This window comes from Lepidochelys olivacea (assembly GCF_965140295.1).
Source record: "Lepidochelys olivacea isolate rLepOli2 genome assembly, chromosome: 2".
NCBI classification, from domain to species: domain Eukaryota; kingdom Metazoa; phylum Chordata; order Testudines; family Cheloniidae; genus Lepidochelys; species Lepidochelys olivacea.
Window position 1 is genome coordinate 7,145,549 of NC_140412.1, and position 14,247 is coordinate 7,159,795.

The window sequence follows — 14,247 nt, forward strand, 5'->3', positions numbered from 1 at the left end:
ATCTGGGTTCAAGTCCCTGCTTTGCCACAGACTTCCTGGGAGACCTTGGGCAAGACACTTAGCCTCTTTGTGCCCCAGTTCTTCAACTGTAACATGGGGATAATAGCACTGCCCTGCCTCAAAGGGGTCTTGTGATGATAAATACATTCAAGACTGTGAGGTGCTCAGATGATCCTGTTATGGGGGCCAGATAAGTACCTGTGGTAGGCAGTGGAAATTCAAATAGATTTTTAAAATTCCTTTCTTCAGTAATCGAAGGTGTTGTTATTGACACAGGTAAAAGTCGCTATATTTTACATCTTACATATCGCTATATTTTACATCTTACATTTTACATATCTTGGCAGTGTGTCTGTGTGTGCCCCAGAGGCAACTTACGTGTGAGGAGGGTTGCTATATTTCTGCCAGGCATGGCTCTTGTGGCAAGTCAGGAGAATTCCAGTAGAACACACCAGGTAATATTCTAGACGGCAGCCTTGTTGAACATGGTCTGACTAATCAAGGAGGAAGCTGTGTCCCCCTTGTGTGACTTCTCTATTAGTATTGTGTTTCTGTGAGTCTGAATGGCATTTTCATTTATAAGGGAGGGGATAAAGGAAAGCTGCCCACTTCCTGTGGGTCAAGCACATAACTCAGCAGGAGAACTGCTCATAAAACTGCATCATCATTACCAAGCCCTTGAGGATTTTTGTACCAGTGACTTCAGTGTGGCCTGATCTCTGAAATGCATCAGCTACTTTTGTTTTTCTGAATGCAGTGACAATTCCTCTACCAACAGAGATTGATATCCTGTCTCCTCCTGTGACTGGAGGCTTCAGGTGAAGCCCAGACCCATAATACTCCTCTGCTAACTGGGTGAATATACCTTGGGTTCCGAACATGGATGATTTCTTTCTGGCCCTCAGCTGGTGAGCCACGTAGCCCTGAAGCATGAGGATTGACCCTCTTTCTCGTTGCCGTCCCAGCATGTGTCACTGCGGATAGGCGCAGATTCTCTGCCGGTGTAAGTTCATCATAGCTCTGTTGTCGTCAGTAGAGCTGGTCTGCTGTAATCCAGCAGAGGATTCAGTCTGCTGTTCTTAAAGTGTTTTGTCCTTTTTGTTTCAGAGTAACAGCCGTGTTAGTCTGTATTCGCAAAAAGAAAAGGCGTACTTGTGGCACCTTAGAGACTAACCAATTTATTTGAGCATGAGCTTTCGTGAGCTACAGCTCACTTCATCGGATGCATCCGATGAAGTGAGCTGTAGCTCACGAAAGCTCATGCTCAAATAAATTGGTTAGTCTCTAAGGTGCCACAAGTACGCCTTTTCTTTTTGTCCTTTTTGTGACTCTGAGTAAGATGCCTCCATTGCATCCTGCCCTAACAAGTTCTTTGAGCCTGACTTTTCAGAGCTGATGGGCATCCACAGCCCTTACTATTGTCAGCTGGGATTGTGGGTACTCAGCACTTTTGAAAATCAGACCTGTCCCTTTCAAAAAATGTATTTACTTCTATCCTATTAGGGTCCCAGGGTGATCTCTCCTTTCAAGGACTCTGTATAACTCACTCTGCTTGGGAATTACCAACATCCTGTATTTCATTAATTAAACTGCACTTGCGATTTCTACCCTCTTGGCCGCCCCCCGCCCCTTCCCTTTCATGTCTGACCCTCTTACTAGGCTGAGCTCTTAAGGCTTCTGTCGTATAATATACTAGCTCTTATTCTGTTCTCATCACTGTCTATGTGGGCATCTTCCAGTTGCACATTAAGCAATGTGACTAACATCTGTTGTGGGTGGCTCGTTCTCTCTCTCATCTTTTCATGAAGGGGAGAGTTGTGTGTGCAGGGGAGTGTTTTGTTTGGGTTAGTTGGGTTTTCATTTTAAATGTATCTGCTCTCGTGTGTTAGAGAAGGCAGGTTGGTGAAGCGTGCCTTGGAGAAGAAGGTGGGGACATTTGTCTGGGCCTGTTTTCTCGTGAGTTTGTTCCATAGTCTTGAACCAGTCCCTGAGAAAGTTCTGTCTCCTGCACAGATGAGCTTTACCCTTATGTTGGAAGGTTCCATTGTCTGAGGAGCAAAGTTTTTGCCTGTGGTTTTTACCCTGGAGCGTCAGGTAATCTTTTAGGTATGCTGGGCCCACTCCATTGGTCCATTTTTGAAGCTAAAGGACTGAGACCATGACTCACTGTTCTATGGCAAGCCAGTTTAGTGAGCGCAGGACAGGTATGGTGTACTCATGGCATCCAGTGTTGCTGAGCAGACATGCTGCAGTGTTCTGTACTAGTTGGAGTTTCCTGAGGGCTGATAACCACATGCCTAGGTTTGTAGCATTGCTGGAGTCCAGATGGGAGGTGACAAAAGTGCATATAAGTGAGGCCAGGTCATCCTTTCCCAGGAGGAGGTGAAGTTTCCTAGCCAATGGGAGATGATAGAAAGCATGATTAGCAGATGTTGCTTTGAGAATGTCTAGTATCGGTGAAGGATTACAGGAGAACTCAGAAGTTATGGCCTGAATGGACCATTTGTGGATGTGTATCTTCAACCGAAGGAGACTACACAGTGGCCGCAAACTGTTCAAAATGCTTTCCTTTGCCCACCAGTATCCCTTCTGTCTTGGTTGGATTCATCCTCAACAAGCTGTTTTTCATCATCCATGAGCTTATCTCATCCAACTGGGCCATGCTGGGGGTACTGGGGTTATGTGTAGTGAGAAATAAACTGTGTGTCCCCTGCACATTCCTGGCAGCTGAGTCTATCTTGTCTGACTAGTTCTCCGACTGGCTGCATGTAGATGTGGAATAGGACCGGAGAAAGGATTGTGGTGTGGGTGCCGTTTCCCATCTTTACTCCTTAGGTATGTCCCGCCAGGAAGGACTCAAACCATGTTAGCACATTCCCATGTTACCCCTGCTACCACTGTAAGGCAAAACAGCAGTGTCTGGTGGACAACAGTGTTGACTGCAGCACATAGCTCCAGGGAGATGAGAATAGATGTCTGCCAGGATGAGGCCTCGGCTGTGCCAATCACGAGTAGCATCGGTTACTCATGACTAGGGCCCTACCAAATTTGTGGCCATGAAAAATGTGTCAGGAACCATGAAATCTGGTCTTTCGTGTGCTTTTACCCTATACTATCCAGAAGACCAGCGTTTCTCAAATTGGGGGTCCCGACCCAAAAGGGAGTTGTGTGTGGGAGGTCCACACAATGTTATTTTAGGGGGTCATGGTATTGCCACCTTTACTTCTGTGCTGACTTCAGAGCTGGGCAGCCAGAGAGTGACGGCTGCTGACTGAGGGCCCAGCTCTGCAGTCAGCAGTGCAGAAGTAAGGGTGGCGACACCATACCATGCTGTCCTAACTTCTGCACTGGTGCTAGCAGGGAGCTGCCTTCAGAGTGTGTGTGTGTGTGTGTGTTTGTGAGTTTATATAAATATAAGCTAGTGTGGTATTGATTACTGTAAAATTTAAAATGGAAAGAGCATTGGACTTGGGGAGGTTGTTCAGTATATGGACCAGAATCACCAAAGATGTTGCAAATCACTAAGCTTTGGATTTGAATAAGTAAAGGACATTGCTATTCATTATTAATCAAACATGGGAATTGGGATAGTTATCACGTAAAGACTTTTCATTTCTGATAACAGATTGATGGCTAACAGGCAAAGGCATTTATTAGTATTTTCCAATTAAATCCATGAAAAATAGTTCTTACAGCTATTGCAAGGGACCGTGGCATGTTAAGGACCCTCTGTTTACTGATGCAAAAGGCCATCTATTGTAGTCCATTTGCTTGAGGATAAAAGTGTTGGCAGCATGTAGCCGCAGCACGCTATTGGATCTCTCAGAAACTGGTCAGTACCTGGCTGATACGAGACCACAGGAGAATCTGGTGGGAGACCTTCCGAGTGGTTGATTAGATAGTGCCTTTCCTTCTTTATCAGCACCCCACCAGCATTAGTAGTTTTGTGCTTCTGAAGGTTCCATTGTTTGGATGAGAGAGAACTGAAGTCCTGGTAAGGTGCCAAAAAACCTTGGCCAGTGCTTATAGTGGGAATCATCTGGGGCATAATCCAATGGGACTATTCACATGCTTAAAGCTACACATGTTCTGGAAGTGCTGCACCAGGGTCACTATGGTCGGTACCTGGCAGGATTGAGGCCCTAAAGAAACCAGGCCCTTCCTTAAAAGCGATTGGTGGAAGTCGAGAAATCACTTGAGTTTTGTCCCTCACCCCTCAAAACATAAATACACCTGGTAATCTGGAAGATTTCTAAATCCCTTAACTCCTTCATTTGTTTCCTTATCTTTAAAATGAGGATAACCCTCATTATCTCAGAGAAGTTCTGATTAATGTGTGTAACGTGTGATGTGAGCGATAAGTGTTGCTTGGTTTTGTGCTCAGTCGTGATCTGCAGCCCAAAGTACATGAGATGTTCCTGGAATCCAGAAGTCAAAGACATAGAGCAGCTGTGAAAGTATCTGTGTCTGAAAGCAGGGAACGTGGCATATTTCCCTCCACCCCAACACCACTCAGCAATCTCTGTCTTTCGTTCCAGATTGCACAGGATTCTTGTCTGACGGGGAGAACAGAATAAAAGCAACTCTACAGGACCGTGTTTCCAATATAAGGTAAGGGGGAAAGGTCTTGTCTATGGTTGGCGAGGTTGGTGTGAGTTGGGAGGTGGTGGAAATCTTGGACACTGGTTGCACAGTCACGAACATCTTGCACATTTGGCCATAAAGGATGGGTTGGTTTTGGTTCTTCATCATGCATATTTAGAGGCACAGCACTCTCTCTTTGGCTCAGGGTTTGCACAATGGGGCTGTGGTCTGTTGAAATATTAGGCTCCGAAACAAGGTCTGTCCAGGCAGACGTTCTGTTCCCTGCAAGGCTCCCCACAGGCTCCAGGTAATGTTATTTTGAAGATGTTAAGCTGTGTCTAAACTAAGTGGCATTTCAAATCATGTTAGTTAACGTTATGAAAAAAACACCAGTTTACTCAGTCTGACCAGACTCTCAGCCATACTTGTCTCCCTCCTACTCCTGCATTCTCGTTGTCCCTACCACCTGACATAGCCCACCCTACAGGTCACTAGCTAGCAGAAGTGGGTCAAATGCCGCACCCCTGCCTGCTGATCCTGGTGTGGGCTCTGCCTGTAGGACGTGCATCTCATAGATCCTGTCTTAGTCTGCCCCAGAGTGGAGATGAGTCGTGTTCAGAGTGCATTTTAGTCTTGTCCCAGAGGGTGTATTCTACAGGATGTGTTTCCAAATGTTTTTTACACTAGCTGGCTGATTCCTTCTGCTGCATTTCATTGGTAATGTATGTCCATCGGCCAATGTTTTGAAATTCGGTTGCTTGAAGCTGAGCACCTAAAGTCAGCTGGAGCTACAGGAGCTCTGAAAGTCAGGTCCCTCAAATATAGACTTTGTGGGTGAACAATTAAGTTACCCCTGTGTGAAAAGTTTTGCCATTGGGCTTAAGTGTGTTGTGAAATGGAAACTTACGTGTAAAGTGCTCTAAGAGATGCCCTGATTTATGGTCTGTGGCTCTGCAGGTGTGTCGACTTGCACTTGCTAGGTCCGTGCCACTCCAGTGTGTTCAAACCACTATCCTAACACTGGAAGACTGCGTGCTTGCTAAAGTTACCTGGCTGGGCACTTGCCATCTGCTTCACCAGCACATTTCACAATGAATAACTCCATTCTTGGCCGAGGGAGCACAAGCAAAGATGCATTCAGTGTGTACATAACTTTTCCTATAATCGCTGCTTTGTTCTCCCTTGCTTCCAGAATTCCTACACTTCAAGTTGTAGGAGGCAGCCCTTGATTTACATAGCTGCCTTTTTCGTTAAGTAGCTTGGGCTAGTAACTAGCTAGTAACTGTGTGTTTCAGAGTTAGATCCCATAACTCCAGCATTGATAGGAGGGAGAGTAGGGTTTTGAATGGCTGTTTTTGCAGCCTGAATCCAGTCTTAACTTTAATGTAAATGATTTGTTCACTATCTGACCTGAGAGTTTGTGACCCTTTACCAATCACACTGCTCTGCAGCCTTGGTTTGCCTTTCTTTGTTCCTTGGGAAGTGTGTGCAGGTTTGGGTTATTTTAGGGTTTGTTTTAGGACTCTTAGTCAGTTTGTCGGTGCCACTCTATTTTCTGCAACTTTACAGCAGGGATGTGGGAGCTGTAGACGGACTCCTGGTTTGATATCAGGAAAGCGGCTCTGTTCTGTATGAACGCTAATGGGCATAGAGACTTCAGCTCCTTGGTCTATCCAGGTTGGCTGGTCAGGGTAAGGGAAGCTTGCAATGTTGTTGCTCCTCCTCTGTGGATAGAGAATTTCACTGTCCAGGGCTGTCCTCCTAGCACCAATTTTGCCTAAAAAACAAATGTAAAGATCTAGCATTCTAAAGCGTCAGATCGCAGCCTGTCCCGGCAAGAGATGTACAAATCACTTTCCCTTTTGTTGTGTAACTAGCTACCCCTGAAAAACAAATTTCCCTGTGTGGGCTCTCCCACTGGGTTGGTAATTCTCCAGTTCTGACTTGTTTTGGTACAAAATTTCCTTTGCAGGCTGAGGATTGAAAACTAGGTCATGCTGGAATGTGGCCTTGAGGAGTTGTAACTAACCCCTTTGCACTCGCTGTAGACAAGCACATTGTGTTTAACATTGCAGACAGTTAGCAGTCAAGGGAATTAACCATTGGAGCAGTTTATCTAGGGATGTGCTGGAGCCTCCATTGCTTGGAGTCATTAAATCAGTATGCTGCAACTTGACCAGACGTTACGGGCTTGATGCAAGAATCACTGGGTGAAATTCCCCGGTCTGCGTTATATAGGAGGTTGGACTAGGTGATCGTAATGGTCCCTTCTACCTTTAAATTCTGTGCGTCATGTCAACTGGGATTGGGCCGTGGTTTACCTACACTAGGCTGATGTGATGTTAAATGTGACAGCCTGTCTGCACAGACTGCAGTTGTGTGTAGTATCGTGTGCCCTGAGAGGGCTTGTTTACCCATCCTGTTGTGTGCCCGTTTCTATGGTATCTGAGCACATTCTGATACTTGCTGCTCACACTGTGCCTGTCTGCTCTGGGCATTGCAGTGGAAGCCATGTTCAAGGTTCAGCCACCCACTCAGTGGGTCAAGGACATGAGGAATGCATACAGGAACTTGTGGGAGGTTGTTCGGAGGTGGGAGGGGAGTTGCTCAAAGGCTGAGGGTGTTCTCATCCATGGCTTTGCCTCTGCCCAGGGCTCTGCAGGGGGCAGCAGCCAGGATTCAGCATGCCCCTCAGGAGCAGCATGCCCCTATAGTTTGAGACTGTCTCTCGACAACCCCTGCTTGGATGTTTACCTGTTGAAAACACCCTTCAGAGCAAAACTAAAGATTCAAAATAGAAAGATGTCTCGTGGTTCAGGGATTCTGAATATATCTAAATCTGAGTTGATGGTGTCCCTTTGAATCCTACCTAATTCAGCAGGGTTTAGGTCGCCATACTGGTAACCTTGCCCGACCTGGGACTGACACAGAGTGACCTCTGATTAAGCCAGATGACTGTCAGACTGCTTTGCAGTGGGATTTGTAGCTTTCTTCCACACAGCTGCATTGTGTGATGCTTACCCTGCTGATAGACTTCAAACTTGTTTTCTTTTTAACTTTGATACATTACCAAAGGAATGGTACAAGAACTAGGGATCACCCAATGAAATTAATAGGCAGCAGGTTTAAAACAAACAAAAGGAAGTATTTCTTCACACAACGCACAGTCAACCTGTGGAACTCATTGCCAGAGGATGTTGTGAAGGCCAAGACTATAACATGGTTCAAAAAAGAACTAGATAAATTCATGGAGGATAGGTCCATTAGTTATTAGCTGGGATGGGCGGGGATGGTGTCCCTAGCCTCTGTTTGCTAGAAGTTGGGAATGGGCGATGGGGATGGATCACTCAATGATTACCTGTTCTGTTCATTCGCCCTAGGGCACCTGGCATTGGCCACTGTTGGAAGACAGGATACTGAGCTAGATGGACCTTTGGTCTGACCCAGTGTGGCCATTCTTATGTTCTTTTGTAGGTTGTGTACTGGCTGCTCTTACCTCTTTTAGACTGAAGCATGCTGGCACGGAGTTCATGTTTTACTGCAGCATGCTCAAAATATTGCCCTCTTCCAGAGCATGCTAAAGTAAATGAAAAACTTGAGACAAAAGCCATGCTCTGCATCTGACCTCATTGCCATGTGTTTCATGTTAGTGCTTGTCATGGGGAGACATGTCATCTTTTTATCAAGATCCTCTGATCTCTTTTTCAGAGTAGCAGCCGTGTTAGTTTGTATCCGCAAAAAGAAAAGGAGTACTTGTGGCACCTTAGAGACTAACAAATGATCTTTGTGTATGTTTGTGAATTAAGCCACTCACATTCACGGCTGGTGAGGTAGTATCAGAATCTCTCTTTTATAGATAGGACAACTAAGGAATGGAAAGGTTTCTTGCGCCAAATCATACAGCAGTTCTGTCGCAGAACTCAAACTTCCTGACTCGCAGTTTTAACCACCAGATCATTCCTCTGTCACCACTGCTACATCCTCAGAGCTGGCCAGTATATTCCCACTCTTCGTGGGACTAGTTCCCTAGACGGTATTTCAAAAGCACTGTAGGATCTTTGGGTGCATGTTGGTGCTTGCCGATATTGTGTTCTTTACAATATTCCTTGGGATATTTTTAATTAAAAATGTGATGCCACCAAATGGCCGAATTGTGTGTTGCTGCGTTCCCTCTGCTGCGCCTAGTTCCTGCGATGTGCTTCCCTGTGTTTTAAACATGCATAATTGCAGTTAAATAAAATAATCACCATCCCCCTGGGAATAAGCGTGGGACCATTCCTAACAAAAATGTCTGGAGAGCGAACAAAATGGACTTGACTGTCCAGTTTGGTAGGACTTCTCTTCACTGTTCTAATTCTCTCTGGCCTTTAAGGAGATGCTGCCATAAGCTGTCTAAATTGTATCTCTTTTTAAAATATTTTCTCTCTTAATTCTTTGAAATAACCATCTGGAAGCTGGAAAATGCCACGTCGTTCTGCACCAGCTTGGATGACTCGCTTTCTCATTTGGGTAACTTTATTTTAGACTTCCCGCTGTTTCTGGCAGAGCTCAAAATTATTGTGGCTTAAAAACGCCCTTGTTTGAGTATAAGCTTTGATGCCTCCGCTCTGGGAGGTAGTGTAAACTGCTGTTGCAGCAGAGGGTGCAGGCGAGCACAGAGGTGCCTGCCTCAGTGTGCTGACTGAGATTATCTCTGCAACGTTGGAGGTAAAATGTAAAGGAGCTGGTCATCCTGTTCTCTGGGGTAATTCGTTGGTCTGTAGCTAACACCAACTAGTATCCCATCTTGTGCTTTGTCTGCTAGGAGGTCGATCCATGAAGCATTCAAGATAATTTTCTGCTGTGTTATTAGTGACTCGGAAACAGGTAATGCCATATTGGACATAGAGTGCCGCTCCCCCTCCCCTTTTGCCCACTCAGTCCTTCCTAAATAGTTATAACCATTGATTGTAACATTCCATTCATGCACATCATCCCACCACATTCCAGTAATACCAACTAGATTGAATTTATGCTCATAAATGATTAATTCCAGTTCCTCTTGTTTATTACCCAGGCTCCTAGCAGTGATGTATAGGCAATTAAAGAATTACTTCTCTTCCTGACTTTTGGTTTGTTGGTTAGTTTTTTTCCTCAACATCTTGGTTTTGGTGTGCAATAAATAAGTTCTCATATGTTCCCCCTTTTTACCCTCCGCTTTTGTTATTCGTTTAACGCCCTCCTGATTGCTCTAGGCCGCCTGCCCTCAAGGAGATTGCCTCCCCCTCAGTAGAAGGGGAACCACTCCAAACTGTACAGCCCTGATAGAAGGTGGACCAATGTTTCACAGAACCCACACCCTCTGCCCTACACCACTTACCTAGCCAGCGGTTCGCTTCCAGAAGCTTCTCTCTCCCTTCGCTCATGGGACAGGAAGGATCTCAGAGAAGATTGTTTGGACATTATTCTTCTTCAGTACGCTTCTGAGTTCCCTGAAGTCATCTATTAGCTTTGAGAGACACTTCTCATGTTATATATCCCTGTCTGTGGGAAAAGAGGGGTGCTGAGGGAAGGGCGAATTTGTTTTGATGAATGGCAAGGGGCATACAGGACAATGGAAAGCTTGTCATTGCTAAGGGCAAACCTTGGATATCGTTGTCTAAAAGATCTAGTCAAACTCACCCAAACGTTGTGGGCTCAATGCTGGAATCACTGAATGAAGTGCTATGGCCCGTGCTATGCAGGTGGTTGGACCAGATTGTAGTGATATCTTGTGGCCTTGAAAACATCTGAGGCTGTGAAAACATGTCTCCTCCCCAGCCTTCTCCTGCTGTGCTGTGGTCTGCTACGCCAGTGTGGACTTGCTGTGGCATCTGTGCTTGGTAGGCACAGGACCCTTTCCTCCATTTCCCCACCCCTCCCCTGCCTTCTCCAAGTCTGGATACTTGGGATTAAGGGGGAGGAATTAGCCTCATGTAAATTGCTTTCTAATGTGTCTGTATTTTTGGGTGTTGGAACTGGACTAAATATTCAGGGTTTAAAAATAAAATAAAATAAAAAATCCAGGTTTTTCCATTGCCTGGTGTGGAATCCTCTCTTCTGGGTCTTAAAGCCACAGTCGATGTATGGTGACCTAAGTCATAATTTCCTCCATGGTGGGAATTACCATGTGAAATTCTCTGGCTTGTGGTTCGCAGGAGGAGGGCAGACTGGATAATCTTAATGCTGCCTTAAAATCTATTTGAAACTTTGTGTGAGTTGCACATGAGCCTGGCATGTGGCAGGAGAGATGTTATTAGCAGTGCTGTCTGGAGCAGACAGTTCTCAGCATAGATGAGCATATTTTGTTCTGTCTGCATGGCCAGGCTTAGCTTTTCCTCCTCCATAATCTTTGGCTATCATGTGTTTTGAAGGCTTCCCTTCGACAAGGGCAGGTCTCTGAGCAAGCTTCGGAGGGCAGCCAGCATATTCCTATCAGCTGGTGCATCAAATTCTTGTGAGGATTTTTGTAAGAGAGACTGATCCTTCAGACACTCCCGTTAATGCAGTGTGGAAAAGAGAGGCTTTGGGTTGCTTTTACTTTTAAGGATGTGAACGGCTGAATTGATTAGTAGCTGAATGGGTAGCAGCCCTTGAACCTGATTGCCTGCAAAGCTGGGATCACTACAGAAACGAAATGAGAATCCCCCTTCTCTTTTTGAGTTTTCTGTCCTAAAGGAGAGAAATTGGGGTGAGATAGTGATGTAGTCAGGGTGTTGAGTTGTGGATCACATGGTTGTGTATCTCAGTGGAGTTCTAGAATAGAATTTAATGGTGGTTGCAGATCACAGCAGAGGAGCCAAAGGATCATAAGATATATTTGAGGGTTCCACACCAATGGTAACCAGAACCCAAAGGTTATTTCCCATCTAACAAGACAGGAAAGCTGTGGTGTAATATGAGAGATTCTAATCACATCTTAAAAGAAGGTAAATCCAACCTTTCCTTTAGTAATTGGTTATTTTTTTTTTAATTTCAAAATTTCAATGCAAATTGAGAAGTTTTGATGGAATTTTCCTCATTTCCCCTTCCACCTTTCAACCGGCTGCATTCTGTCGTGAGAAAATAGCTTTAAAAAAGTGAGGTGACTTATACAGGGAAAAGGCTGGGTGATTAAGCAGTAGCTGTTAGCGAGAGGCACAAGCACCATTTGCAGCGAGTAGTAGTGAATCAGTGAGTGACGGTTATTTCTCAGAGGGGTGTTGCGAGTTCACCTTCATGACAGCTGCTATTTGTATTTGCTCATAACTGCCCCAGCTCCTGCTTTGGGATTAAAACTATCCAGGGTGGAAGTGAGTTCTTTAGGAAATTGGGCAACATTCATGAACTGTTTGAATTAGGAAGAAATTTTCTTTGCCCATTTGTTATTTGTGTACAAACCGTTTGATAGTCCACTTCTGACCCCTGCCCCAAATGGGCTGAGGTTTAAAATTATTATTTTTTCTGTTGTGTTTGCAACCAGATGTTGCAAATGGGATCTGGGCACCTTTGTATTAGGCATTTTATGAACACAGAATAAACTTCACATGTGACTAGTTCTCAGTGAGGAGGAGTTGCTTGATAAGTTATAACCTGGGGCAGGGGGAGGGTGAAAATAATTGTAAAAGCCTGATAGGCAACAACTTAACTAAAAAGCCTTTGGCATTAAGAATCTTGTTCTTTCCACCATTTAGAACAAACCTGTTGTCAAGCTCTAGGCATTTTTACCATAAAAACAGCATTGTGCATCAGCCACAGCGAAGTTAACAAAGGTGAACAAAAAAACCTCCCTTGCCAAATAAGAACCTGCAGCTGCAGGCTTTGTTTATGGAGAGGATTGAATTTAAAAATCTTCTGGGATGTGCCAAACAACCCCAGAGTGCCAGCTAGGGAAGGGGGGATTGTTTTTATTCTATTTCTGCCTCTTAAACTAAAACAGGGAGTGTGCGAATGTGTATGTATGTATGTATAATAAAAATGGTAAAGCAGCATTGAGGCTGAACATTTGCATATCACACAAAATAGTCAAGAAAAACTTAATTTGAGGTTCCAGTCGCCAGTCTTACCTGGCTATGTGAACATAAGTAATAATGTAGACTCCTGGTGAGACCATTAAATGCCTGATCCTGCAAGGCGCTAACTGTCCTCGGCTCCCACTGAAACCAGCCCTGCTTGAGGACGTGCAGCGCCTCACAGGATCAGCCACTCGGTTTTGGGGAGTCTAACTTGAGATAACAGATCTGATTTTCCATAACTCCCTTTGACTGCAGGAGGAGCTCTGAGTGCTCAGCACCTCTGCAAAGCAGACACTAGTTATCTCAAGTTTGGCACCGAAAAATAATAGCCCTAACTATCTAACTTAATATGAGCTATGCGCAGAGCAACCTTGTGTAGGAACCTTTTCGTTTCCTGGATCGGTGCTCAAGCTTGCTTCCTTATTAATGCACTTATTGCATTTAATATATATGCTGCTGTTGAAGGCTCCAGGCCTGCAGTCTGCTGCATGGTGGGACCCCATTGCCTTGGCTGGGACTTCACCCAGTGGCGTGTGGAGTGGCTTGCGGAGCTGGGGCCACATGTATTGTGACTGTTCACTGTAGGTTCTGATAAGGAAGGAGACATTTTTGAGCCTGAACTATATGGCAGTCCTTGTACTTCTTAAAAAACTATTCTGCTGGTAAAGGTCATCATAAGGTGATGACAAATATCTCTCCCCCTCTGAACTTCCCCCAGTAAATGCACCGTGTGCAAGGGAAGGAGCCATGGAACAGGACTTTCCCCACTTGACCCTGAGAATCTCCATCCACTCATCCAGTAGTGACCATCTTTCTGTCCCATCACAGTGTCCCATAACGGTTGGTCCAGGAGCTTCTCCTCTGCAGTGCGTGTTTCCTGGAACAGCCTTTCTGTATCTCCCTGCCTCACTGGCTCCGCATCTTTTTTCAAATATCATCTGAAAGTGTCTCTCTTCTCCTCTGCCCTTGCCTCCATAAATAATAGCAGAGGGAAGAGGGAAATTAACTTGGAGAAACTTTTTGATAGTTTGTATGTCAGATGCTATATAAACTAGTTATATTGGATTGCATTGCTCTCCACTTCAGTGCAGCCATTGATTGCTCACTGGCTCTCGGCCCATTAGTGCCGTTAGGTATTTCGCTTTCCTTCAGCCAGCGCTTTTTCTTTTCTTCCTAGTTAATGAAACCAGAGGAGCGCTGCACTCAAATCCCATCTGCAGCCAGTTCACTTCTCCGTGATCCTCCCTCTGTCTCCGGAGAAGCTTTCATCTCTTATTCTTGCCACCTCCTGGTCGACAAGTCAGATAATTTGCAGAGTAGTTCGATTGTCCTGCCGGTTGGCAAAGGTCATTGCTCGTTGAAAGCTTTGGTTATAGGACCATTGTTTGTTATGTGTGTTACAGTAGATGGAACAAAACATGTAGGGACTGGCCAAAGGATGACAAAGGGGGCAGGTCATGGTGGGGGAGCAAATAATTCAAAGGATGCAAAGGCCCAGGTTTGAAAGGAATCCATTCGGGTGGGATAGGAGAGAGGGTTATAGCAAGGAGAAATGGGATAAAACTGAGCAAAAGAATACTTAAGGCTAAATATCAGGAAAGCCTACTTAAGAGAAATGGCTGTTAGACTGGAGAAGTTTCCTAAAGAACAT

General features: G+C 45.0%; 1 protein-coding gene across 3 annotated transcripts in view; it reads left to right on the plus strand.

Annotated features, from left to right (window-relative positions):
* LOC311516100 (t-SNARE domain-containing protein 1-like) overlaps nucleotides 1–14,247 on the plus strand; it is a 698,551-nt gene that overhangs the window by 73,914 nt on the left and 610,390 nt on the right. For all 3 annotated transcript variants that reach the window (XM_084619794.1, XM_084619795.1, XM_084619793.1), the window contains exon 2: nucleotides 4,539–4,611. The gene's annotated coding sequence lies outside the window, so the exon portion shown is untranslated. The remainder of the gene's footprint in view (nucleotides 1–4,538; nucleotides 4,612–14,247) is intronic.